This window comes from Oxyura jamaicensis, chromosome 3 (assembly GCF_011077185.1).
Source record: "Oxyura jamaicensis isolate SHBP4307 breed ruddy duck chromosome 3, BPBGC_Ojam_1.0, whole genome shotgun sequence".
Lineage (NCBI taxonomy): Eukaryota > Metazoa > Chordata > Aves > Anseriformes > Anatidae > Oxyura > Oxyura jamaicensis.
Genome location: NC_048895.1, coordinates 12,214,897 through 12,241,679, shown reverse-complemented (window position 1 = coordinate 12,241,679; position 26,783 = coordinate 12,214,897). Strand labels below are relative to the sequence as shown.

Here is a 26,783-nt window from a genome sequence, read left to right as displayed (position 1 = left end):
TTTTATTTTATTTTATTTTATTTTATTTTATTTTATTTTATTTTATTTTATTTTATTTTATTTTAATTAGTCTCATTGTAATAGACAGTGAATCACAGAAAGTTCTAAGCTTCGTTTTGGAGGTGTTTTTATTTCAGTAGTGTTTCAGCTACCACAGGGGTTACCTTTTTATCTGTGTCTGAATTTAAGCATGCGTGAGGGGCCATTGTTAATAACTAGGGGGGAGGCAACCTACTACAGATAGGTCAGTGAAGCATTTTGGGCTGTGTTTGGTTTCTTTATTTTCTTCATTGAAGAGGCGTGCTCACAGTGGACTAACTTCTCCATCTGTAGCAGTGGTGGCTCCAAATGTCTGAAAATAGTTTGGTTTGGCTATCTGAAAGGGGGCAATGCCTTTGCTGGCCTGGCCCTCTTGCTTAAGGTACAATATCTCACATGAAGGCTTTTTATTGTGGCAAACTCTGTCACTTTTAAGGGATGCCAGAAAATGATCTGAAAATACAAACCTACAGGCACTTTGTAACTATCACCCCTCGTGTCCTCGGTCCAGTGACTTGAGACTCATCTAAAATGCTTGGTGTTTCTAGCCTGGCTTTTAGAGGCAGACTGCTCTATACCAGTTACCAGGCAAAGCTTATTTTGAGCATCTTAATTAAAATTACAAAAGAAAAGATATAGAAGAGATACTGGCTCTGCTACAGTATTTATTTTCTCTGTTGTGTCTCCTTGCATAGTGTAATGCCTGCTTCAGTGGTACTGCTTAGCATAACTGCTTTCTTAGTAGTTTTTATGGTTAAAGAGATTCAAAAGAATGACAGTGGTAAGTGCTCCTCAACTTCACATGGGATTATGAGCTGAGAAAGGCTTCAACTTAGAGGTCAGTCAGGCTACATACATTTCCCTACTAGAATTGCCATATTTGCTGGAATAAAAGCCTTCAAGGGAAAAGTCCAAGAGGGAAAAATTGCACTTCAATTATTAGAGTGTAGTGTAGTTATTTATCTAATAGGTCATCGTTTCTATAGAGATGTAAGCCTCCAAGAGGAAAAGAAATAGTTGTGGGTGCTCAAACAGAGAACAGCAGGAGCACAGAGCATAAAGTCTGGGCCAGTCCCTCCTCTTGAACTGTTCCCCCCTCTCTGGGGAGTGGCTGTCCTACTTTCCCTGGATGCAGACGCTTAGAACAGTACAAAGCAGATTTGATGTTGGCACTAGAAGTGAGTGAATCAGGGAGGAACCAGTTTGCATCGCTCCCATGCCACACACTGTGCCACAACATAGATGACAACCCCGAAGTCAGGACTGATGGGAAGCACAAAGGAAAGAAGCCTTCCCACTGCAAATATCAATCCTTTGTTTAACTACATGGAAGGTAGATCCTGGGCAGCTTAGCCACTTATCAAGCATGGGGTGAGTTTTTGTGTATGGAAAACATCTTCAAATGATTTAGGAAAGGAAAGAACTTAAAAAGAAAAAAAAAAAAAAATGAGTTCTTGGGTAATTCACAAATGATAAAAAAGGCTAAAAGCTCTGAAAACTTCCCCCATTTCTTCCTCATAGTTTGCCAGCTTGAACAATGGCCATTAAACAAGCTTGTGCAACTTGCAATAATGCAGTAGCAAGCTATGCCATTTGGATGTCCCAGTACTGGGACTTGTTGTTTGTTTGGATACGGTTCAGTTACTGTTTACGGTTTTGTTGGTAGTTCTTGATAAATCAGAAATTAGAACTTAAAGTTTGCATATTCATACAAATGCCATCTGGTCTCTCCCCTCTATAGGGTGTATAGGAAGTTAGCGTAATGAAAATGTCTATGAAAGAGCTGTGCTTTGAAAGCAGAGAAATGCTAAAAGGCCATATTATTGGACTGAAAACTTGAAAGGTTTATATTGGTATCAGCATTTTGATTCCTTCAGACCAAACGCTTGAATTAAAACCTATATTTTAGAATAAATGTGAAAGAGAACGGAAATTACAGATATTAGATTGTTATCAATCTTATTTCAAACATGTCCTTACCAGTTTACAAACAGAAGACTGGAGCCTCAGATGGTGAATATCAGCATACCTCTATGGACTTCAGTTTGAACTGTACTGACACTTTCAATAGGCTTGGTTTAAAGAAAAAAAAAATGGATTTCATTTTCCCTACATCAAACATGATCTCTGTTGCTTTCAGACTATCTTACAGTTCACAGATTACTTTTTTTTCCTAGTGCAGGAAAGCTTCAATGTTTATATAATGGAAATGCTCCACAGCAGTGCTGTGGAAGATATCACTATTATTTCTAAAATAAATTTTCTTTTCTTGAAAGATATCAGAACCAGTGAATTTACTGCTTGTATACCTCTGGGGAAAAGTGGAAACAAAAAATATGTTGTCTGAATGATTTCATTGAATATTTTTACAGTGTTAAAAAATCTATTTTTAAATGGTTTAAATAATAAATAGAAATTAGAACATAAATGGATCTTATTTATCTAACCACTGTACCTTAAAAAATGGTGAATAGCCATTCATACTCTTAGTTCATTATGATTGTTATATACGGGTATGTCTGCAGTTCTGCCAGTATGAGAAATATTCTTCTGTTTCATATTTGTTTTTTGTCAGCTATTCTTCACCAGCATAAGTACTCACTTGGAATATATTTCAACATCTCCAGCCAATAAGTTTCCTGAAAAGACTTTGCCTTTGGTGTACATTAAACACAGCATAGACATCCAGTCAAAAGAGGTGATCCTCCTGCTATAGTTAGTGTTGGTGCAGCCTCTCCCCTCCTCTCCTCTTAGATGTTTCTGCACATAGGCAAACATGAAACAAAAATATTTAAGCTTGGTTTCTCCAACTCTCTCACAGTTAATGAAATTTGCTTAGTATATGCTAGGGGCTTAGTCCTCAGATAATACATGTGGATTATACTTGATGATTGTCATGAATGTTCTGAAAATTGAGAGATCTTTACATGTTGCTGTGTGTGTATATAAGGCAGAGGCTAAGTTAATCAAATACTGTTTTCATAAAGAAATAGATACTACAGTTGCTAAAAATCTAAAGCAACATATTTGGCGCCCAAATAACTTTTTTTTTTCACTAAGCTAAGAATGATTTGTTGTTGTTAATGATCCGTGAAAGACATTTATATTTTAGTGTCACTTTATATGACAGAATTTGATACTGTTTTGCAGACTCTTAAAAAAAAAAAAAAAAAAAAAAAAGAAAACAATTATGAAAAGGTTCCTCCTTTTCCTATTTAATAATGTATTTTTCTTTCATGTGCAAAAGTAAACCTGTGTAAGAAAAAAAAAAAAAGATGTCTACTACTTGGAACTTACCTACTGTGTCTGTTGTAAACATATTCAAAAACAACTACATACTTTATGCTTTTACAATTTTAAAGATGAATTAATATAATTCCTATTGCTTGATATAAAGAACTGTAAAGTGAGCAATATAATTTACTGAAGAAGTGCAAAAAAGACAAGTGTGAGGAAGACAATTACTCAAGTGTTTTCTCTATGGACCTGTAATATTTTGAATGCATAGTAAAACAGTAGCTTTAACCACAAGCGCAGGTAAAAATGCCACTGTAAGATAAAAATTATAATCACCTGGTGTTTAAAAAATAGTGTCAACACTCTTTCAAATGTAAAATATAAATGTGGAAACTTCCTACTTGCTGCTTATCAATACATGCGTTCATAAACAATCTTGAAACATTGCAGCTTCAAAAAAGAATCAATGAAGTAGCAATACTGCTACTAGACATGAGGTATCTGATTTTAGCTTGATTAAAATAATAAATATCTGATAGAAATATATGGTCATAAATAGAAACTAGAGCAGTCCTGAACTAAATCTTAAGAGAAAAACTCAGAACTTCATGGAAGTTTGGATGTGAAATTGGAAGCCAGGTATGTTGCTGTCTCTACTTATGGTCATCTGGATACAAGTGCACAGCAGAAGCCTTTTAAATGTAGTTATTATTATAAATTACTTATAGTAAAGTGCAAAGTATTTATCAAAGCTAGGTGTGAGTGTTTCATGACCCAATATATGCAGTTTGTCTTCTGTCATGCAGGTGAGTTCTGAGTTTTGTGATTCTGGTCATCCAACAGCAGTATAGATAAAAGTGATTTAGGATTTCAGGCATATTCCTGAAGTGGTGAAAGAACAAAGGGGAGAAATTCTAATAAACAGTACACAAGAAGGAGATTAAGAATGAATGTTTTATGCACTTGCATATAAGATAGCACAGAAATAACGATAATGATAAAATACTTCTCCAAGATATCCAATTTTGAAATAATCCCAGTGCCTTTGGAGAAAAAAAAAAAAAAAAAAAAAATAAAAAAAAAAAACCACTCAAACCAGGCAGATCTAAAAGCAGGTATAGGATTTGTTAAATGAATATTAAAGCTCAAGGAGGTGTGGTATTTTTACCCTGCTGAGCAATTGAACTCCATCATGGCCATTCTCTCACTCCCCCTCCTCAGAAGAAGAGGGGAGAAAACACAATGGAAAAAGGGCTCAAGGGTTCAGATGATGCCAGATAACTAACAATAACTGTTATGGGCAAAACAGACTCGACATTGGGAAATTAATATAATTTATTGCCTATTCATAATGGACTAGAGCAGTGAGAAACTCAAAGTAAACTAAAAACACCTTCCTCCATCCACCCTTTTCTAACTCCTCCCCCTGAGTGGCACAGGGGAACTTGGAATGGGGGCTGCGGTCAGTCCCTAACACTTTGTCTCTGCCCCTGCTCCCGAGGAGCAGATCCTGCGTGGGTTTCCCACAGGCTGCAGCTCTTCAAGAACTGCTCCCACATGGCTCCGTACCACGGGGTCCATCCCCCAGGAGCAAACTGCTCCAGCACGGGTCCCCCACAGGTGGCAGCTCCCCCCAGACGCCTGCTCCTCTGTGGGCTCCTCTCCATGGGCTGCAGCTCTGGCCCTGGGCCTGCTCCTGCAGGGGCTCTCCATGGGCCGCAGCCTCCTCCAGGCCACATCCACCTGCTCCACCGGGGGCTCCTCCACGGGCTGCAGCGTGGAGATCTGCTCCATGTGGGACCCGTGGGCTGCAGGGGGACAGCCTGCTCCACCTCCACATAAGCCTTTGGGCACGCCTGTAGGCTTCTCCACAGGCTGCAGGGGAACTTCTGCTGTGTGCCTGGAGCACCTCCTGCCTTTCTTCTGCACTGACCTTGGGGTGTGCAGGGCTATTTCTCATCCATCTGCTGTTGTGCAGGACTCTTCCCCCCCCCCCCCCCCCCCCCATTGTCTCACTCAGTTGTGGCCAGCAGCAGATCCTGCTGGAGCTGGCTCTGATCTGACATGGGGCAGCTGATGGGCTCTGCTCACAGAGGTACCCTGCAGCCCCCCTTCTAGCAAACCCATGCCATATTAAAATAAATACTGGGGGAATAAAGTGTTTAGAGAAAGGAAACATTAAGTGAATAAAAATGTAAAATGTTTTGCCTTATGCAGAAAAGGCATAGTAGAGACAATAGCCAGGGTTACTCGGCAGTGCTTTCCTGCTGTGCTAGAACAGAACAGGTACAGAAGATAGATCAGGAATTTGGTTATTGATATCTTGCAAAAAAGGCTTTAAACTGCTTAGCGGTTTTAACTGCACAGTCATTGATTTTGAGGGTGGTGTAAAACTTTGTAAGGGATATTTTTTCTTTCTTTTTTCTTTTTTTATTTTTTCTCTCTTTTTTTATTTTATTTTTTTGAAACATAGAGGTGTCTTTTATATGCAATGTGGTAGAGAGTGACACAATCTGTTTTGGCCCTAACCTAAGTAAATGAGTCTACTGTGACAGACAGTGCCAGAACTGTCGCTGTCTAGGGTTTTCAGCTTCAGATGTCATCATATTCGACATTGTCATGCAAGCACATTTTTGAGGAGCAGCACAAGAATGAATTTTGCCTTCAGGAGAGATGACTGTGAGTAAATGTGAAATGCCCTAGGGATTTCTCATTGGAATTCAGTAACGTTTTGGAAGTAAATACAGAAATAGAGCTGGTTTTAAAAATAGAGCAATAGGTAGGTCTAAAAGAATGTTAATATATATATATTTTTATCAGAGAAAACACAACTGTATCTAATTGATCAGAATTTGAAATAAAGTAGTCAGAATGTACATAACTAAAGATCTGATGGTTTTTATGTTAAAAACAAAACATATAAAGTAACATTAAATATATATATATGTCTAATAAGTAAGACATTGTACTAAAACAGTAAGTTGACAATGTAAAGATTAATTAAGATGGTATTTGAATTTACTCTTAAGCCTTAATTAGTAAAACTGCTCTTCTGCACTTCAAGAATCTGGATCATTGTTTATGGGTCTATTGGTTAATGTGAATAAAAACTTATTTCTGCCAGTGTGTTTACAGAAGATTGAAGTAATATCTGATCAACTATAAAGTTAATTTGAAAACAAGCATTTTAAAGAAGGCAGATTTCTTTAAGTAGTCTTTGCTTTCTGCCTTTTTGTGAAGCAAGCACAGCAGAAATCTGCTTTGGATAGCCAAAGAGAAAAGAAAATGGTTGGCTATGTGAAGGCTGTATGTCCCAAAGCAGCTTTCCGAGTTCAGAAGATGTAGATTTTTATTTTGTTAACACACTGAAAAAAAATAAAATAAAAAAAAAAAGTAATCATATGTTAGAAAAGACCTTCAAAATCATCAAGCCCAACCATCAACCCCAGACCTACTGAGTGCCATCACTAAGCCATATCCCTTCGTGCCATGTCTCATGTCTACACGTCTCATAAATGCCTCAAGGCATAGGGACTCCAACGCTTCTCTGGGCAGCCCATTCCAATGCTCAACCACCCTCTCCATGAAGACTTTCTTCCTGATATCCAACCTAAACCTCCTCTGGCACAACTTGAGATGTCCTGAATTGTCTGACTCCAGGAATGCTCATGCACAGAATCAGAGAGCTTGGTTGTCAAAATGTGCACAAACCCACTTATTTTCCTTAAGAGTTTATGAGATTGAACTATTTAGGCTGATTGGCTTTGGCTTTGATTGCTCCATCTTTTTTTTTTTTTTTTTTTTTTTTCCTAATTATACTTGAAAATAGATTTTTTTTTTTTTTTTTTTTTTTTTTCAGGAAGCTGATAGTATGTAGCATTGCTCTGTCCAATCGTTGTAGAATACTCAGTAATACATTTGTCTTCCATTGGTTCATTTTGAGTACTGGAGAAAAATAACCTGGAAGGAAAGGAGGAATCAACAGACAAGTGATATTGAAAGGCAGCTCCATATATAGTATATTGGTGAACTGATTTTTAGAATTTCTGGGAGGGGCAGTGAAGGTGATCAAAGCTGTGGAAACATTTCTGAACAAGGAATGATTAAGTAGGTTAGGACTGTTGCTTGTACGAGAGAGAACTGGGGCAGAAGTCATAGCAGTATATAAAGATCAGGATTGCCAGGGAGAAGAAGGGTTGCGGTTGCTTGTTCTCTTCCCAGTATAAGAACTAAACGGTATTAAATGGTCACATATTCAAAGCAAGAGAAGATGCTTCTTTATGCAACATGTACCAGAGCTGGGGAATCCCAGAGACAGGATGCTGAAGTGTCACTGCTATATGCTAGCCTCTTTAGAAAATACTGCTTCCATGATAGATCAGTTTTGAGAAGATATTCTTACCTCTTTGAGGAGATACTAAAAGTCATTACAATATTACTGACCACATACAGATCTGATTTTCAAAACATATTAAGGAATTTGAATCTGTGATTAACTACAAAGAGTAATGCTGGCAAGAAAATGGATTTTTTTGGCCTACCAAATTTTTGAAATTTCCAAAATGATTGTCTTCCTCAAAAAAAGATGAAGTTTTTATGTTTTAATTTTTATTTTTATTCTGAGGTGTAATAAATCAAAGGAGTTGGTATTTTGGGGGAGAAGCAAGGAAAAATAATCACGTGTAACATAATGGGCCTATCCCAGCAAATGTTCTAGTAACTGTCTTTCCATGGTGGATTTTGGGTTTAGGTAGTCTGTTTTCTAAAATGGAAATTGGTCTTCAAAATGCCCCTGAATATCTTTGTGTGTGAAAAGACCTCTAAAGATAAACGGAATGTTAAGAGTTGGAAGGGACCTTGAAAGATTATCTAGTCCAAGCCCCCAGCCATTGGCAGGAACACCTTCCACTTGATCAAGTTGCTCAAAGCCCCATCCCTTGAACACTTCCAGGGATTATTGAAATGCTTTGTTCAGTTGAGGCCTATCTTTAAGACATTTTGAATAGATGGCATGGCAAATTGTCATCAGATGTGGAGAAAATAATTGTATGTTTTCTTTTTTTTTTTTTTGTACATTTTAGCAAGTGCTAACATGTTCTTTGCTCAAAGAGCACTTAAGAATTACTACAATATATGTAGTATTGCTACTCCACACTGTGTAATAATCCCCATTGTCTGTAATCTGAATCTCAGTATATGAACATGATAAATAATTCAGAACTTTTAGTTTGCCAACTAAAGCTGCTTCTCAGATTGTGGAGAGGATTTTTTTGTGCATGTATGATCTGAATCAACAACTAGTGACATTTGATTGTGCTAAAATGCCTGGGAAAAATAGCTATCAAAAAATAGGCATTTCTTATACGGTAGAGAGAGTGATCTGATTTTTTTTTTTTTTTTTTTTTTTTTTTTAGGTGGATGGAAGATGAAAATGCAGCCACATTTGTAACGTGAAGGCTGGGTGCAGGCAACAATGAGAATATTAAATGAGGTAGGAGTAAAAATTAGGGAGTATGGAAAGGATTTAGTCTCAAAGATATTTATTCAATGATTGCCTCTGTCAGGCCACTATGCAGGTAAAAGGAGGAAAAAAAAAGAAAAAAAAGGAATGCAAGGTTAGAGCAAGAAGAATGATAATGGGGTTAATCCTTGCTGATATCTACTGGCAGAGATCCACTGACATCAGTGGGGCTGGCAGCTTGTATCAGTTCTGTAAGTACTGGGTCATAGCCAGCCCTTCAAAAGCAAGGTTAGACATATTAGGATTTTTCTTGTTTTATTACAGAGGCATGTAAATTTGGCTTTAAAAATAGGGCGATAGAGTTACCATGTCTTTAAATATTAAAAATCAGCTTTTAATATCAACTTCCTATAGAACTCTCCTTTGCTAGCTCTTGTTTCCTTGAGAGTTATTTAATACAATTAACCTGAATGAGGGTATCTTTTTAACTAATTAATAATTAGTTGCAAGTTCTTGGTTGTGTTGCAGTGTGCATTGATCATGTATTGATCCCATTGAGGAGTCCAGTAGAATTTCAACACACAGGCTATTCTACGGGAAATCAGATAGTTCATGCTCTCTGTGCAGATATCTGGATGATCTGAACATCCTGGAGAATGGAAGAGGGAGCATGAAAAGATACAGAAGAGATAGATCTTCTTGTACAGGCTGAAGGCCCCCAGAGGAATTATGAGAATGAACTTTCAAATTGTACTTCTGCTTCCCTCATATGTGTCAACATCAAATAGTGCAAAGCATCTTATTGCTGAGGTCAGTGGTTTGGCTTACAGAAAATGCAGTAAGTGGCTAATTAGACAGATCCCATGTCTACTTCATGCACAATTACCTAATTGCCAAAAATTTTAATACGCTGCTCATGATTTGTGAGGTAAATGGAGACAGAGATCACAGATCTTATGGCACCATGCAAGTTTGGATTTCATCATGCAAACATAAATTAAAAAAAAATCTAGTGCTCAGTCTTTTGATTATTTCTTGCACAGGCAGTGTTTCATAATCAAGATCAAGATCTTGTTTTTATGACAGTCTCTGTAGAAAATCAGCAAAGGAACTGTTTCCATACATCTGAATCATTGTCTGTATGGTTTTTTACCATGACATCAGCCTACTGTCTTTTGAAACTTCCTCCTCTCCTCTCCCCACAGTTGCATTTCAGGGAGACTTCCTCTTGTATCTTCAGTGAAGTATTCCAAGCAATGAAAGAGGCTTTGTTCATACATCTTTTTCAAGTGAAATGTATTTAACTACTGACACTTTAGATTAAGGATAAAGTCCAAACAGTCAGAAATTAAGATCTGATTGGAAATCTGAGAGTCTACAAAACCAGGTTAAATGAAAGTTGAAGAGGTTCTGATCTTACATTATTTTATAACGGCTTAGATTCATTTCCTCAGCTCAGCAGTTTTAATTACATAGGAAGGAATACCCACTTACACCCAAGACGGTAATTGCTAATGTAACAAGCCAATTACTTGCAAACTTTTGGAACAATGAACTGTTAAAGAATGTGGTAAAAGTGGGCTGTTACAGATGGCTTAGAGCTGGGCTTTTGTCCCAGATTAGCCCTCTGGCATTGAAAAGATTTTGCTCAAAGACGATTGAAAACATTTCCAGATGATCAGCTATAATACATTTGTAGTTTAGAAGAGCTTCAACGTGTGTGTAGACCCCAGATTTGACATTACTTCTGTACTGGCAGCAATTGCTATCTTTCTATCCTGTGTATATTCATGATTTGTAGAAGAGGAGAAATAAATCACAGAGCAGCTTTGAAGGGCGAGTTATTTGGTGTATGCATGTGCACAGTTAAAGGACATGAGCCCCATGAACCAGCAATGTGCCTTTGTGGCCAAGAATCACAGAATCACAGAATAGTCTAGGTTGGAAGAGACCTCCAAGATCACCAAGTCCAACCTCCGACCTAACACTAACAAGTCCTCCACTAAACCATATCCCTAAGCTCTACATCTAAACGTCTTTTAAAGACCTCCAGGGATGGGGACTCAACCACTTCCCTGGGCAGCCTATTCCAGTGACTAACAACCCGTTCAGTAAAGAAGTTCTTCCTAATATCCAACCTAAACCTCCCCTGGCGCAACTTTAGCCCATTCCCCCTCGTCCTGTCACCAGGCACGTGGGAGAACAGACCAACCGCCACCTCGCTACAGCCTCCTTTCAGGTACCTGTAGAGTACAATAAGGTCGCCCCTGAGCCTCCTCTTCTCCAGGCTAAACAGTCCCAGCTCCCTCAGCTGCTCCTCGTAAGACTTGTTCTCCAGACCCTTCACCAGCTTCGTAGCCCTTCTCTGGACTTGCTCAAGCACCTCCATGTCCTTGTAGCGAAGGGCCCAAAACTGAACGCAGTACTCGAGGTGCGGCCTCACCAGAGCCGAGTACAGGGGGACAATCACTTCCCTGGACCTGCTGGCCACGCTGTTTCTTATGCAAGCCAGGATGCTGCTGGCCTTCTTGGCCGCCTGAGCACAATGCTGGCTCATATTCAGCCAACTGTCAACCACTACTCCCAGGTCCTTCTCTGCCAGGCAGCTTTCTAACCACACATCTCCCAGCCTGTAGCTCTGTTTGGGGTTGTTGGGCCCCAGGTGCAGGACCCGGCACTTGGCCTTGTTGAACTTCATACCATTGGCCTCGGCCCATCGGTCCAGCCTATCCAGATCCTCCTGTAGAGCCTTCCTACCCTCGAGCAGATCGACACACACACCTAACTTGGTGTCGTCTGCAAACTTGCTGAGGGTGCACTCAATGCCCTTGTCCAGATCATTGATGAAGATGTTAAAGAGGACTGGTCCCAGTACCGAGCCCTGGGGGACCCCACTAGTGACCGGCCTCCAACTGGATTTGACTCCATTCACCACAACTCTCTGGGCCCGGCCATCCAGCCAGCTCTTAACCCAACGAAGTGTACGCCAGTCCAAGCCATGAGCAGCCAGTTTCCTGAGGAGAATGCTGTGGGGAACAGTGTCAAATGCCTTACTGAAGTCAAGGTAGACCACGTCCACAGCCTTTCCCTCATCCACTAAGCGTGTCACCTTGTCATAGAAGGAGATCAGGTTCGTCAAGCAGGACCTGCCCTTCATAAACCCATGCTGACTAGGCCTGATCGCCTGCTTGCCCTGCAACTGCTGCATGATGACACCCAAGATAATCTGCTCCATGAGCTTCCTTGGCACTGATGTTGAACTAACAGGCCTATAGTTCCCCGGGTCTACCCTCCAGCCCTTCTTGAAGATGGGCGTCATGTTTGCTAACTGCCAGTCAAGTGGGACCTCCCCCGATAGCCAGGACTGCTGATAAATGATGGAAAGCGTCTTGGCCAGCTCCTCTGCCAGTTCTCTCAGTACCCTTGGGTGGATCCCATCCGGCCCCATCAACTTGCATACATCCAAATCCTGAAGAAGGCTAGTGGTATCTTGGTGTGCATTAGGAATAATGTTGCCAGCAGGTCGAGGGAGGTGATCCTAGAATAAGAAGCAATGGGAACAAAATGAAACGCATGAGGTTCTATCTGAATATGAGGAAAAACTTTATTGTAAGGGTGACAGAGCAGTGGAACAGGTTGTAGAATCTCCTTCTCTGGATATATTCAAAACACACCCAGACATGATCTCGTGCAATGTGCTCTATTTGACCCTGCTTGATCTGGGGGGGTGGACTAGTGGATCTCCAGAGGTCCCTTCCAACCTCAATCTTTCTGTGATTCTCACATATATGTGATGAATGCAGTGAATGAACATTTCATTACTCCTCAGTCACACTCTGTAGCTTGTCCATATGTTAAAGCTGCCTGTTGTCTGTCTGTAGGAGTATGAATGCACCCCTGAGTTAATGACCAGCATCCTTTGGCACAGTAAATGGTTGATGCCTTAAGAATTTGTTGAGTTGCTGGGATCACTCCCTGCCACTGAGAAAGTTATGTTCATTTATTCCATTTTCTCTTCAAACTCTCAGGTTCCTTAGGTTCCTTGCCTATTTTTTTTTTTTTTTTTTAATGCATTGCCTATTGATGATCTACTGAAGTGATTCCTTGAACATCTGGATTTCAAGACTGCTGCTCAACTTGGGTTTTATTTTTCCATTTGCTTTTAAGCAAAGCAGGAAATCTTTTTAAGGAACGCACACACACACACACACACACAAAAAAAAAAGTGAAGCAAATGTGAAAGCAGAGCACCTTTGGTCAGGTTTCGGACTATATTTTTCCCTATACATGTTAATACAATGTAATAGCACAAACTACATGGAAGCTAGTCTATTTCCTGTAAGGCTATTAAGACAGAAATCTGATTAACTATAAATATATAGATATCTAACATTTTTTCCTTGCTATAAAGAAGAGTTTTGTAATAAAGACCAGCACTGTTTCTGACAAACTGTAGAAGACTTGTGAATGCTAGGTAAATACTTGTTCCTCCTTCTAACCATTTCACAGGCTTATGACTCAGAAAAAAAAAAAAAAAAAAAAAAAGTATTCACAAACTTTATTTTCAGCCTGAATTATATTAAAAACAAATAAAAAAACAAACAAACAACAACAACAACAACAAAAAACACACACAAAAAGCCAGCACTATTGTGATACTAACATGCTCAGGACTTTCATAGGCAAACTGTCCAGCTTACACTATAATATAATATGCTATTTTCAGTAACTTCAGCATTATTTTAATAACAAATGAGAAGTAATGATATTACTTGTGGTTTGTTCACTAGTTTTTGTGAGAGCCATTGCCATCTAACCTGGGTGGCTATTTTGAAGAAGAGATGAAGCAGAAAAAAATGTTAATTTAGAGTAAGAAATCCAATTACTCTTCTCATTTTCCTTTCTCATCACATGTTTGTGTCACCTGTCATTTAGACACCCAGCTGATTTATTTGAAATTAAAAATACTATTTTTCTTTGTGACTTCCAAAGTACCACTTGAATTCTTCAGTGATATTTTGCCTAGGAGGCCTGAAGAGAATATGGTTCAAGGAAATAGCTCTCAGATGCACGTTGCATAGAGGTTTCTGTAGAAGCTGACAAATCTTGTGGTCCAGCAATGTCATGGCAGTACTGCTTACAGCTGTGGAGACTGTAAGAGGCCCAACCAGATTGACTAGTGTCCTCGATTCAACATATTTTAGAAATAAATTAAGAATTAGATGTGGCTTGTTCTTTCAAGACACGTCTACTTGAGAGTTGAACTGAGTTCATCTGCATTTCTTAAACTCATTTGGAACTTTATTAATATTCCAGTGTCCTAAACAGTACCAATTCCCTTTATAATGCAACAGCTGTCCCTTGTAGCCTTTGTATTAGTGCTGTGTGTAGAGACAGCTGGTCTTATGCCCTTTAAACCCAATATCAAGCACTGAACAGTTGTGCAGGCTAAAGCATCCCTAACAACTGTCTCCTCCAGGGCCCTCTTGTCTATTTAGACTGATGGTAGTTGGTAGTGCACTTGACCAGTGGAGAAAATGAATGAAAGGAAATGAAAAGAGGAGGAAGTTTCAGCAGAGGGAGTCAACAGCTCCTCATAATTTACTATTATCTGCAAACTTACTTAGTATACATTGGAGTCCTGCATCCAGATCATTTATAAAAACATGAAAGAAAACTGTCCCTAAAATGGAGGCTTGGATATCCCCACTAGTGACTGGCCACCAGCCTGATGTAAACCCACTTACTATAACCTTTACAGCCTGACCTATCAGCCAGTTGTTCACACATCAACTTATTTATTTGTTTAGCTGTAAGCTGGAGATTTTGTTTAGGAGGATACTGTGAGAAACAGTATTGAAAGCTTTGCTGAAATCCAAAACAGTCACATCCAGTGGCTTTCCTTGGTCAACTAGATGGGTAATCTTGTCATAGGAAATTAAATATGTTAAACAAGACTTTCTCCTTGAGAACCTGTGTTGACTATCACCAATGTCTCTGTTGTCTTTCAGGTATTTTTCAGTAACTCCCGGAATAATTTTCTTCATAATTTTACCAGGCAGTGAAGTGAGATTGACAGGCCTCTAATTACTAGGGTCTTCTTTCTTACCCTTACTGAAAACTGGGGCAACATTTTTCAGTTTCCAGTAACCTGGAAAAACATCCACCAGCTCTTTGAATACCCTGGGATGAATCCCATCAGGCCCTATAGATTTATGTGCATCCAGCTGGAGCAGCAAATCTCACACAAATTCAGAGCTGGCTGGGAGTTTGTTATTCCTGCAGTCATGGTCCTCCAACTCAGGCTCTAGGGACTAAGGAATCTCCCAGACCTCTTTTTCAGCTGTGTGGTATTCCCAGTTAGCATCTGGGAAGTTGAAGTCCAGAAGGACAAGGATAGATCTAGAGATGTCTCTCAGTTCCTTAAAGAATAACTCATTGATGAAATACACCATCATCACCACAGTACACCAGTCACAGGACTCTTCCCACCAAGTTTTGATTATGTCAGTGATGTCATAGGTCTGGGACTGAACCAAAGCTGCTCTTGCTTATTCCTCTTGCTTCGTGCATTAGTATAGAAAAATTTCAAATATGCTCCAGTGGACCCAGCACCTCATGGAGAAGACTGAAGGACCTTACTAGCACACAGTCCCTCAGACTATGCCATGGCTTATCAGCAGTTAGCCTGATTTTATCCCTTTCCCCTTCAAATCTACTTTAATACTCTTTCAATCAGCCCTTCTAACTTGTGAACATAAATCTCTTTCCTTCTCTGAGAAAGGTGTATCCTATCAAGTGCCAGCAGGCCTGGTGTTATGTAGACCATCCCATGATCAAAGAAAAAGAAAACTTTGCCAGTGATACCAGCCTTGGAGCCACGTATTGATAAGCTGGGTCTGCCTGTTTCTACCAATATCATTCCCATTTACTGGAAGGGTAGAGGAAAACACTACCTGTGTGCCTGATCCTTTAAGCAATAGTCTCAAGGCCCAGAAGTCCCTTTGGATTGCTTTTGGACTTTCTTTGTAACTTCATTGCTTCCTACATGAAAAAACGTGAATGGGTAATAGTCTGAGGGCCATACAAGTCTAGTGAGTTTTCTAGCAATATCTTTAACCTGTCCCCAGGGAGGTAGCTGACCTCCCTGTGAGGCAGGTCTGATTGGCATACTGGGCCCTCTGTTCCCCTCAGAAGGGATGATGCCCACCATGCTCCCTAAGGCTGCCTTCCAAAGGTGTGGGGGTGGCCACTGCTGCTCCTGGCCCCCACGCCTCCTCAGCCACTCTCAAGAGAGCTGCCGGCTCCTGGCAGGTCTTTGCTGCCCCAGGGTTTCCCCATTCTGGTGAGGAAAGGACTCTAGGCCACGATCCCTTGCTCTGAGCCAGCACAGGAGATGCTCCCCTCAGCATGAGATATGTATATGCTAATAACTAAGACGCATTATTGAAAACTCAAAAATGGAAAGCAAAATTAGAAAGGAAAATGTGTGGGAGAAATGAAAGAGGCTTCTTTTAAGACAAAGAAAATAAAATAAAGAAAAAAAATAAAAGAAAAGTAGATTGTAGGGCTCCTGTTACTATGAATGACTTAAGCAGGCAGACAACACAAAAGGGTGAAAAGGAGGAGAGAATAAAGAGAAGAAAAGAAAATGTATGTTATACGGCCCTTTAAATGATATTATAAAAGTTTTCACAGGTATTTGGATTTCAAATAGAATTAAAATGCACTAAATTACTTCAGTTTAAATGAGGAAAATTAAAACTTTTTTTTTTTTTATTAATATGAATATAGATTCAGACTGTATCTGTGATCTTTGTAGTCATATTTCTAATGTAGTTGTTCATTATTTGGCTGGTGATGGAATGCAAGTTTTCCTCACGTCATTCTTTCTCTGAGGTATGCACAAAGGTTGGAATTAATTTAATGGAGGAAACTCAATTAGATGGCAGCTAGTCAGAATGTTAAGGAAGTAGATTTAAAGTTAAATTCTTTTATTTTTTTTTTTTTTTTTTGATAAAACACTAGTTGCTTGTACTGTGCACATTTTAAAGTGCTACATCTTCTTTTGAGCAGGGACTGGAACATTTGAGATTATCTTGACTTCGCTAAAGTACTACACATTTGACAACTGTCAACAGGACTATATTTAGAGGGCCAATACTTCATGTAGTGGTTTAGCAGCCAGCGTTCCAGTGAAGGAGCATTTCTCAAAGGCTCTTCACTCAGTAAGTAAATGCATGAAGCCCTGGTCTGTCACCTGTTCTGCATGTAATGAGAATGTTAATTGTCCTCTTAGATGAATATATTCTCATCTCCTATAAAAATGAAGTTGCCCAAATAATAGCAAGCATGGTAAGCATCCTGTAGGTGAAGAATCTCTTACATAGATACAATAAGAAGTACTGTATATACACAGTACATAGTCAATTATTTTGTGTAATTTAAGTAACTGAATTGAGAGCCACTCTAGAAGGGAGGATACTGGAAACTCATTTTGCTCATTGCAATAACTGACTAAAGAGGCTGTTCTTGGAATTCTGCCCTGGTATCTGATGTCAGAAAGAAAATTCAGTATTATGCCTTAAGGTTGTTTTTTGTTTCTTGGTTTGCTATTTAATCTTGGAAGAATTTTATATAGTATTCTCAGTTGTCTATAATTTAATTATTTTACATTTGGAGCCTCCACTCAAATGCTGTGTTTTCCTTGGAAACGAGTACTTAGTTCGGAGCTCTACTGTTCTTGCAGCTCCTTCATCCTGGTTAGATCTGGATGAAACCTGAATCTCTAAAGCCACCTGATCACAATGTTCTCCTATAATCCCTTTTAACAATGCTTTTGCAATTTGATTGACCTCACTTTTTGAATCTGCTACAAACCCAGCACTACTTTTGTTATGTTGCTGAACCATACTTTGAGAGAGGATTAGCTTTGTGGATTTTTTTTTTTTTTTTTAATTTAATATCTGAGAAGGAGCTGGTAGGGATCTGTTGTTGTTATGTGTGGTTTGAATCTGAGTGCTTCATTACTGTAGCCTATGAAATCTGTAAGAATTCTCTATCCCTCACGGTACGGGTTTTGTCCCAAAGATGAGGTTTTACCTGAGTCAGATTTCAAACTGATGAAGAACAAGCTGGTTTAAGACTTCTTTGTACACATGACTGCTGGATTTTTGTAATCTTTAGATATCATTTAAATCTATGTGTACAGAGGTAATGGTTCATACACAGATATATATCTGCAGCCGTAGTATTTACTTTATGTAGTATTTTCTTTTTATGACTTTTTCAAGCTAAATTACTTGCCATAACTGACATAAATTAAATGTTCAGAACCTGCAGTTCAGTTTTCACTCCAGCAATTCAGTTTGAGAGTTTATATTCATGTGAGCAAGAAGTAGTCACCCATCTGATGATCTGTCTCACAGCCTAAATCACAACCCGAAATTATTTTGTGCCTGAAGAAATGATCTCTGCAACCTCTTTGCGATGATTTCTTTTGACTCTATCAGTCCACACCGTGTAAGGGTAGCCTGTGTAACCATATGTCTACTCCTAAGTCATGTGGCAATATTAGAAAATGATTATGCATGAGGAGAATAAAGGCAATTATAGCTTCAAGGATAAATCTGCTTCTGATCTTTAGTTAGTAAAGATTTTGAGGTGTCATGGACAATCTTTTCATTTTTGTGCTGGCCTGACCTTGGCTGGCTGCCAGATTCAGTCAGCTTCTCTCTCATTCCCCTTCTCAGGAGAACGGGGTGGGGAACTAAGACAAAAATTTTTGGGTGTAGATAAGGACAGGGAGATATTTACCAATTATCACTAAAGGCAAAACAGACTTGACTTGGGTAAGATTAATTTACTTTATTAACAATTGAGAATAGAGTAGGATGGTGAGAAGTAAAAGCAAAACTAAACCCACCTTTTCCTAATTCCCCCATCTTTCTAGGCTTGATTTCACTCCTTTGCTTCCTCTATTGCCTCCTCCCTCCCATGTGGCACATGGGATGGGGAGCATGTGTTGCAGTCAGCCCATAAGAGTTCCTCTCTGCTGCTCCTTCCTCCAAACACATTACAGATATGTGCAAAGGACAGAAAAGTATTAAACCCATCCTCGTGTAGCAGGAGAGGTGAGTGGAACAGATGCAGAGCCATCTCCAGGCATTGCAGGCCATTAGTGATACGCTTGAAAGTTGACATTGTTAATTTAACTTCTCTAGAAATCATTGGCTGTCTTTTTCTATTTAGTTCAGTGGAGGCTTTTGTAAATCATATTTTTAAATAATACAATAATGCTAAATGTTTATAATACTCACTCTAATGACATCATTTTTGGTTCTGTGAGTCAGTGTCTATGCATAGGTTTTACTCTAAGCACATACAAAGCATTCCAGTCATCATTATTTTCCAGCTAGAGAAAGTGTTTTTGTAAAAGCCATGTAGTTGTCTTTCATAGTGTTTATGAATTTTCTGATACTTTTTCTTTATATATATATATATATATATGTATCATTTCTGTATAAAAGGGTTCACAAATCTACATTTCTGAACTATTAGTTTTCAGGAGTGTTTTCCTTGCACCTATATGGTCACCTATACGTGGCATAAGTTCAGGCTGATTGCATTAAAAAGGTGGTACATTCATGACAGTAGCAGCAAGTTTCTGAAGTCTTTGGCAAAATCCTGTTAAAGTTGTAAGGATTTTACCCAGAGTACAGTTGTTCCTGTAAATTACAAATGCTGTTTTGCTGAGATAAACCAAGCACTTCTGAGCATGAAAATGTTGCTATTCGTGGGTGCGTGTTAGAAAAATGTTTACTGGTTTTGTGGTTTACTACTTCTCTACAAAAGAAAGTTCATTTTCTGTAAGCTGGTCAGTTTGGAGTGAAAGACTGTGTCTACTTTGATGCCACCTTCCTTTTTATCAGAATCATGCAATACTGCTGTGTGTGCCTTTTAGTGTTGGGAGCTATGAACACTCCTAGAGACCTTTTTTATCTTTATCTTTCACCACTCATGCATAAAATTTTAGGATATATCCTTTCTTTTGTATCTATGCTTTAATTTTTCTTGGGTGAAGTACTGTGTGAGGAGAAAGGAGAAAATTACTAACTGAGATCTTTGGAAGCCTACAGTATGCAATTAACTTCCTTTAAACATGTTGTAGTGTTACGTGATAGCCAGCAAAAATAATTTCCCAGTATTCTAAAGTTGCAAAGCTGACTCGCCTCTAATAATCTGGGCAAAAGCATTTAAATTAGGGTGTAAACTGTCTTGGATTATAAATGTTGAGAAATATGAAACTGAATAATATTTTGGAAACCCTATTCTGATCATTTGATACCCACATGCATTGTTTCTCAGAGGAAATGACAAGTATTAGCTAAAAAATTCTCCTGTCTCCCCTTGTGCTGACTTACTCTAATGTCTCCAGGGAGTACCTGATCACCATGCACTGCAGCATATGGAAATGGGTTTATAACCTGAAGAAATAAAAGCCAAGAGACAACCGCTTAACTTTAAATCCCAAAACTCACTGTAGCAACATTTACAAGTGTGAAAAGATTTTGGTTTACAGTGTTTAATTATAAATAGCAACAACAACAGTAGGAAAAGAGTAGTGCTAGCAGGAGAAGTGTGGGGGGCAGGAAGGTCTACCCCCGCGCCCCCCCCGCGGCGGGCCGGCAAGTGATTTTTGGAATGCAGCTCTGATTAAAAATCTTCAACTACCTTAAAATTATTTATGTGATGAGTGTGTTGCTACTAGGTTATACTTCCAATTCAAGGAAGCTCATGGCCTTTTTAGAAGACAAGGATTGTTCATGTTCATGCTTCTACATGCTGCCTCTATGATAGGAAGAGGTGTTTGTTTTCTTATAAGAACTTGTGACTGAATTATCCAGTCACGTCCTTGACCCTTGAACAAAGCATTTTGATAACTTTGACCCATATTCATGGCTAAACTTGCCAAAACATGCAGGCAGAATCGAACCCTAATCCAAATCACTCTTATTTCTCCCTGAGACTCCAGTATAGCATAGTATAGACCAAGAACAGCAATGCTGCTTGTTAAAAGGAAAAACTGGTCAAGAGCTGATGACCACAGTGACTTCCAGTGAAGATATCTACAAACAGCAAGGCAAGTGGAGTTTATTCTTGAAAAACCCTGAGCTCCTGTGTTTATATTTTGTAAATGTGGTATTTTAGGATTTCATGGCTTCCCTCTGCGCTTAATTGCCCAATCCCCAGACGGTGCTTCCTCTGTGTGAAAGACAGCCATTGCGCATACTTATTCATTTGAGGACAGTTTTATAGAATATCTGACTGTGTGCTAGAACACCAGCTGTTGGGCTCCACTGAGGTGTGCAGCACTCATCTGTACTTAGTTTGATTACTTTTGTTGTACTTCAGATTCGTTAACTCTTCAGAAGCTCTACAATTAATTGGCAGTCAGGTCACGTCATTCCTTTTCTATTTTTCAGTCTTTGCAGTATACTTTAAGGCAAACGATCTTTTCTTGCTCAGACAGTCAGAAGGTTTGGCTGCTGTCTTCAAAAACATTGTAAAATTAATGCATTGAGACTGATTTATGGTAAGAAAATGCCTTTTAATTGCTATTGCTATTAGTGAAGGAAGACAGAAACTGTTTAGAAGGTGGAAATGATAGCATGCAATGCATTTAGGTTTCTTTATTAGTTATGTAGTACTGGATTAACAGAAATTCTCTGGTGTTGACAAACAAAGCTTTGAATGGATCAGCTGATAATCTGCTGCGTTTGTGTGATATATTACCTACAGGTATATATGGTGACTGTTAGCTAGAACCCTGTAACACAGGGAACAGAGGTCCTTTATTTGCAATGAATGAATTAAAGACGATTGACTCATACTGTAGAGAGCTGCTGTCATTGCTGGGCTGCTGTTGACTTTTGACAGTAAGCTATTCCTTGCAAGAGCATAAGGTCTGAAATAACTTCTACACCAACCAAAATAATTCTGTGCTTACTCAAAGAATTTGACTGTCTCCCATTTCTCAGTGGTGAGCATAGAGGTATCATCGTATTTCAGTAGCTGTAAGCCTCTGTTTCATAATAGCAAGAATAATTTACTACAAAGGCTTCAATATTCAGAAGCCATAGTATATTCCTGCTGCTTGCAGCATGCTTCCTGTTGTGAGTCACATTGGTATTATCATTTTGGCTAAGGAAGTAAACTTGTGATACTCTAATAGCTGGGTCTTGCTATGTTTTCACATCATACTGCTGAATCTCAGTACTTTGGTTGTATAAACACAGCTCTCTTGCAAACTTAGGGACTGTATTTTATGATCTTTGAATTTTCTTTGTTTCATGAGTATCATGTGGTATCTGATGTATCCAGTATGTGCTGGACACTTATTTATTAAAGGTATTTGGGAAAGAAGTCTATCTGTAGAGTACAAAATCACCCTGTCAATACTATGGGGTGTTTTGACTCTCCTCTTAGAGATGGGAAACTGGAAGGAGTGCATGGGTACCTGCAGGCCTCTGGAGGGAGGAAAGCTGTAAATACCAGACACAGGCAGTAGCTTGTTGGCTTTTGTTCCCAACACTTCTTAAAGGTATGGTGAAGAAGGCTATTGATAAAGAAGGAAAACTCTGTCTGGGATACTGGATGCTTCCTTTAATAGGCTTGAGTAAATGAAACAAAGTTTAGGAACACAGAAAAGCTCCTGGGAGCTTATTTGATTTGATTGCTAAACCTTTTTGAAGTGTGCTTATTGCTATAAGGAAGGAAATCTGGAAAAGGTCAAGTATGAATTAGGTGAGAAATACAAAAAGGAATTGCTTGAGATGGTCATTAAATAAGACAAAAATGAGATTCAGGAATAAATGGAACAGTATCACTGTAAAGGTGAAACGTCTCAGCATAAAACACTAAAGACAGTGAAACTGGAACAAGTCTATCCAAGATGCATTGATTTTGTAGAGGTCCAATTCCAATCTGATGAAATTGATATTTTGCAAGAGCCTCATATCCCAGTCTACATGCCTGCTTGTGAAGACCTTGTAAAGAGTAAAGGTCAGTCTATTCATCTCTGTCTACTGTACTTACGTATTTCTAACACAGCCATTACCATCATGTCTAGGAGTAGGAAAAATGATCAATATTATTGTCTCTGGTGTTGGGGAGTACCCAAAGCCCTGCTACTTGTGACTGAAACAAAGATATATCCCTGCCCCTGGGAGCTCACAATCTAGCATCTGAGGAAATAAGATAGGAACAATTGAATAATTAGATGAGCAGAAAACAAAGGCATGGTAATGGCACCTCTCTGCAGATGGAGGAAGCATTCAGTGTAGCCACCAGAGGTGGCTGTAGTCTGGACCTCCAAGGTATCAAGATGTTTATATGAGATGGGACCCACCTTGTCTTTTCATGTAGTAGTGTTGAGGATTATCAGAGCAATTCTCTGGGACCTTTCTGATGCTCTGTTGCTTTGCTGCCTGCTTTGAATGGGGGAAGACTAAGTCCTGCTGTTCCCATGTGGCTATTCACACTCTGAATCAATCCAAACATAAATCTCAGGTGTATTTCTTGGGATTTCATATTATTTGTCCCACTTTTTTATTAAAGTAAAAAGGCCACCAATATGAAGCAGATAATAGTTGCTCAGAAGGGGGCTCTGGGACTTTGAGAACGATTGCAGAAATAAATCAAAGGGTTAATACAAAAACAAACTGCTGAGCACATTACTTAGGTCTTTGTAATATTTGCCTTCTAAAATGTAATTTTATGTGAGTAATGTTAGTATCAATATTAATATCTGCTGAGATGAACAAAACTAACAATGTAATAGGAAAAATAAATGTTAGCCTCCACAATAAAGTTTTCTGTGGGGAGTGTCAGAAAGCCCATGAAAATTTGCAAGGACTGATTCAAATCTCTAAATTTCAGACTGGTGTCACTGTTCTACAGTCTGTCATTGTTACTTATTTTCTTTCATTTCTTTTTTTTATCTGTCTCTACACAGTTGCAGTTAAATGTCCTGCAGAGAAGAACATCTTTATTTTGTGCCTGCATTAATGTGTGTAGCTTGTTTCAGTACTTAATTGTCTGATATCTTCAACAGAAGATACAATAACTGTATTTTTAAGTACCTTTTTTCTTCTAATTGCAAATAAAATATTGGATATATTAACTGTACACTTCCTTGATATTTGCGAGCACAAAATGAAAGGGGTTTACAACAGGAGAAAGGGATCATCTGCATTTTTTTTTTTTTTTTTCAGAGGGCATTTATCTTTAAGCATGTTGGGCAGTCTGGAGATGAAAGAAAAGGCTATATAGCACTACAGACAGAGCCAAATACAAGTGCTTTGTACTCTATATCAGTGTAGGTCTTTAGTGAAAGCCCAGAGCTAAGCTACCTGGACAACCATTAGCAGGGAAGCTCAGTATGAGCAGTACCTTCCCAATTAGGATTGTGTATATTCATTCTGGTGACAACTCCACCATTGATAGCTGGTATCACAGGAGCTCAGATTTGCTTGAACATGCTTCCGTCACACTGAATTACAGAGTAGATCTGCTCTGACAAGACAACACCTCATTCTCTGCCCCTGCTAGATAGAGGTTCAGCCGAAGCATCCTCTTGTGATCTCTGAGCTCCAGGCAATTGCTTCGTGTCTGACAGCTCCAAGTTCCTGCAAGGTACAGCCTGTCCTCAAACCAGCACATCGCTTGTAGCCATGCCTTCCCCTGCCCAGCCGCAGGAGGAAATTTCACAACTGTTTTCCCAATTGTTGTGACAGGCAAATCCATTGTCCTGCAGGGGTTGGAAGCTTTATGTGGTCCCTGCTGCCGTTCTTGGGAGCTTTAATCCAGGGTCTGGATATCTCTGCCTGTAACATTAACAAAGTAGAACTGTGAAAGAAATGTCTATGAGGGTGTTTTCTCCAGTGACAAAAACTTGAATGCAGTAGCAGCATTTTATTCTGTGAAACACAGGGCCAGAGACAGCAGCTGGTGTAAATCAGCACAGCTCCTTTGAAGAGACTAGGGAGATGATGCTTTAGATCTGCAGGTGCATCTTATCCTGCATTTTCAAATTAGAATATTTTGTATAAACACAATGAGTTGTTCCCCTCAGTGGTGTGGGAAGTACACATTTTGGCCCTCTTGACCTGCAATCTGTTAGCAGCTTTCAGCAATTACACAATTTGTATAAATGACAAATGACTAATATTACAGAATGCATTAATTTTACACTCTTCAGCCTCTTGGTAGTTATTTTCTTGTGGTAAAACTATATCTTGATATTTATGAAATGAATAGAAATCTTAAAGAAAAATGAGCAAAAGTTACAGAATTGGCGTGGTACGTTTGGCAGCCTCTGCATGTTTCACTCATGTCCAGCAACAGCCTAGTAAACACATAAGGGTAGCTCCATCTTCCATTAATTATCTCAGGCTGAAAGGAGAAGAAATCCTACCTTGTACAGAGGTCTCATGAGGGTAATTATTTTTTCTGCTAATTCCCCCAGTCAAAATTGTGGTCATTGTGGAAGGAAATGCCCCTGTATTTTTCATTCTTTATCACGCTTTCCATCTAGGTTGCTGTTCATTTTTCCTACATTAGATGTTGGCCCTAGCACCTTGGCCAATTCATGTCTGGCTTATGGGCTTTTTACACAGCTTCCTTTAGGCAGACCACTGCATACCTGGCTTTCCCAGTATGACCACCTCCCTAGGCCATTTCTCCTCACCAGCTATTGACTCTGGTAATTTCCTCTGGCTGTGAAAGTCACTAAATTTTCCCCTTCACTAAATATCATGGAGGCACAAAAACCTAATCTCAGTGCTGAGTCCATCCCCTTGGCTTCCTCAAATGGCCTTTCCCTCTTTTGCTTTCTGTGGCAGCACCATGAAATGAGGCAGCAGTTTCATTACAGTATGCTCCAAATGCTGTTTTATGTAATGTTGTTTGCAGTGCTGTAGTTTGCTTCCTTACTGCCAGTTTCATCACCTTCCATAAAGCTTAATTCAATTGTTTGTTGATTACCTCTTTGGATTAGTGAATAAATCTCAAATTGAAGCTGCTAGCAGCATTGGTAGGGCTATAGATGTCACAAAACTTTCTCTCTCTATTTTTGTGTCCCTATCTGGGGTTACACTGGGGTAAACCTTTGCTGCTATTGTAAAGGTGTTCAGGAATGAGAAGAGAAGGCTTCATGCTCATAAAACTTCTTTACAGACAATTCTCTAGAAGAACAACTATGGAGAGAATTGTATGTGGTTACTCTAAATTCTACAACCTTTTTCTAACTAGAACATGTATTACTTTGTGTTGCTTTGGTGTTCCTTGTCATATGAAAAGAAATCTCTGCTCTAATATATGAGATATTATCTGAATACTGCCAGGACTGTGAAGGTTTCTATTTGGAGGTGTCTCTTTAAATAAACCACATTTCATACTTGGGGAGCAAGCCAAACAGAAGTGGTTTTTATTCAAGTTTTTAAGCTGGGATCTGCCTTAGAAGCAGTTGCATTTACCTCTGCCTCTTTGCCCACATTCTTCTGAGAAGTCCTGAGACTTATGGAGATCATGGTTTGCTTTCATAACTTGCAAGGTGCTCTTCTCACCTCTCATATGCCAGCTGAGTGTGGGAAGCTCTCACATTCATTATAGATTTTCAGCATGCATCTTTAATGTCTTAGTAGATGTTAATTTAAATGTTTTTCCTTTCAAAGGTGATGCGGTTCTACTATTCAAATGGGTAAAGGAAATTATATGCTATATATAGAATTAAATACAGAGGAATATTGATAATAAGTTGAGCTGGCATCAGCAAATGCTGTGTAGACTTGTTTAAAACTAGCTTATATTTTTCTCTGTTATGCTTTTATGTGGTTTTACTTTTTTTTTTTTTTTTTTTTTCCTTTTTTTCCTTTTTTTCTTCCTTGCCTTTCTGTCCAAGTTGTATGGGTGTTTTGCCTTACATGGTTTCTACTCCACTTTTCTTCTGTGACCTCTTGGAGGCAGAATAGAAAGCTATTAATGT

The 26,783-nt window shown here is 39.0% G+C and overlaps 1 long non-coding RNA gene across 3 annotated transcripts in view; it reads left to right on the top strand.

Annotated features, from left to right (window-relative positions):
• Window positions 1-26,568, top strand: part of LOC118164933 — a 134,803-nt gene extending 108,235 nt beyond the window's left edge. For 2 of the 3 annotated variants that reach the window (XR_004749756.1, XR_004749754.1), the window contains exons 3-4: window positions 16,811-16,965; window positions 25,427-26,568. This is a non-coding gene — a long non-coding RNA (uncharacterized LOC118164933). The remainder of the gene's footprint in view (window positions 1-16,810; window positions 16,966-25,426) is intronic. The other variant, XR_004749757.1, reaches the window with a different exon arrangement.
• The last annotated feature ends 215 nt before the right edge of the window (window positions 26,569-26,783 follow it).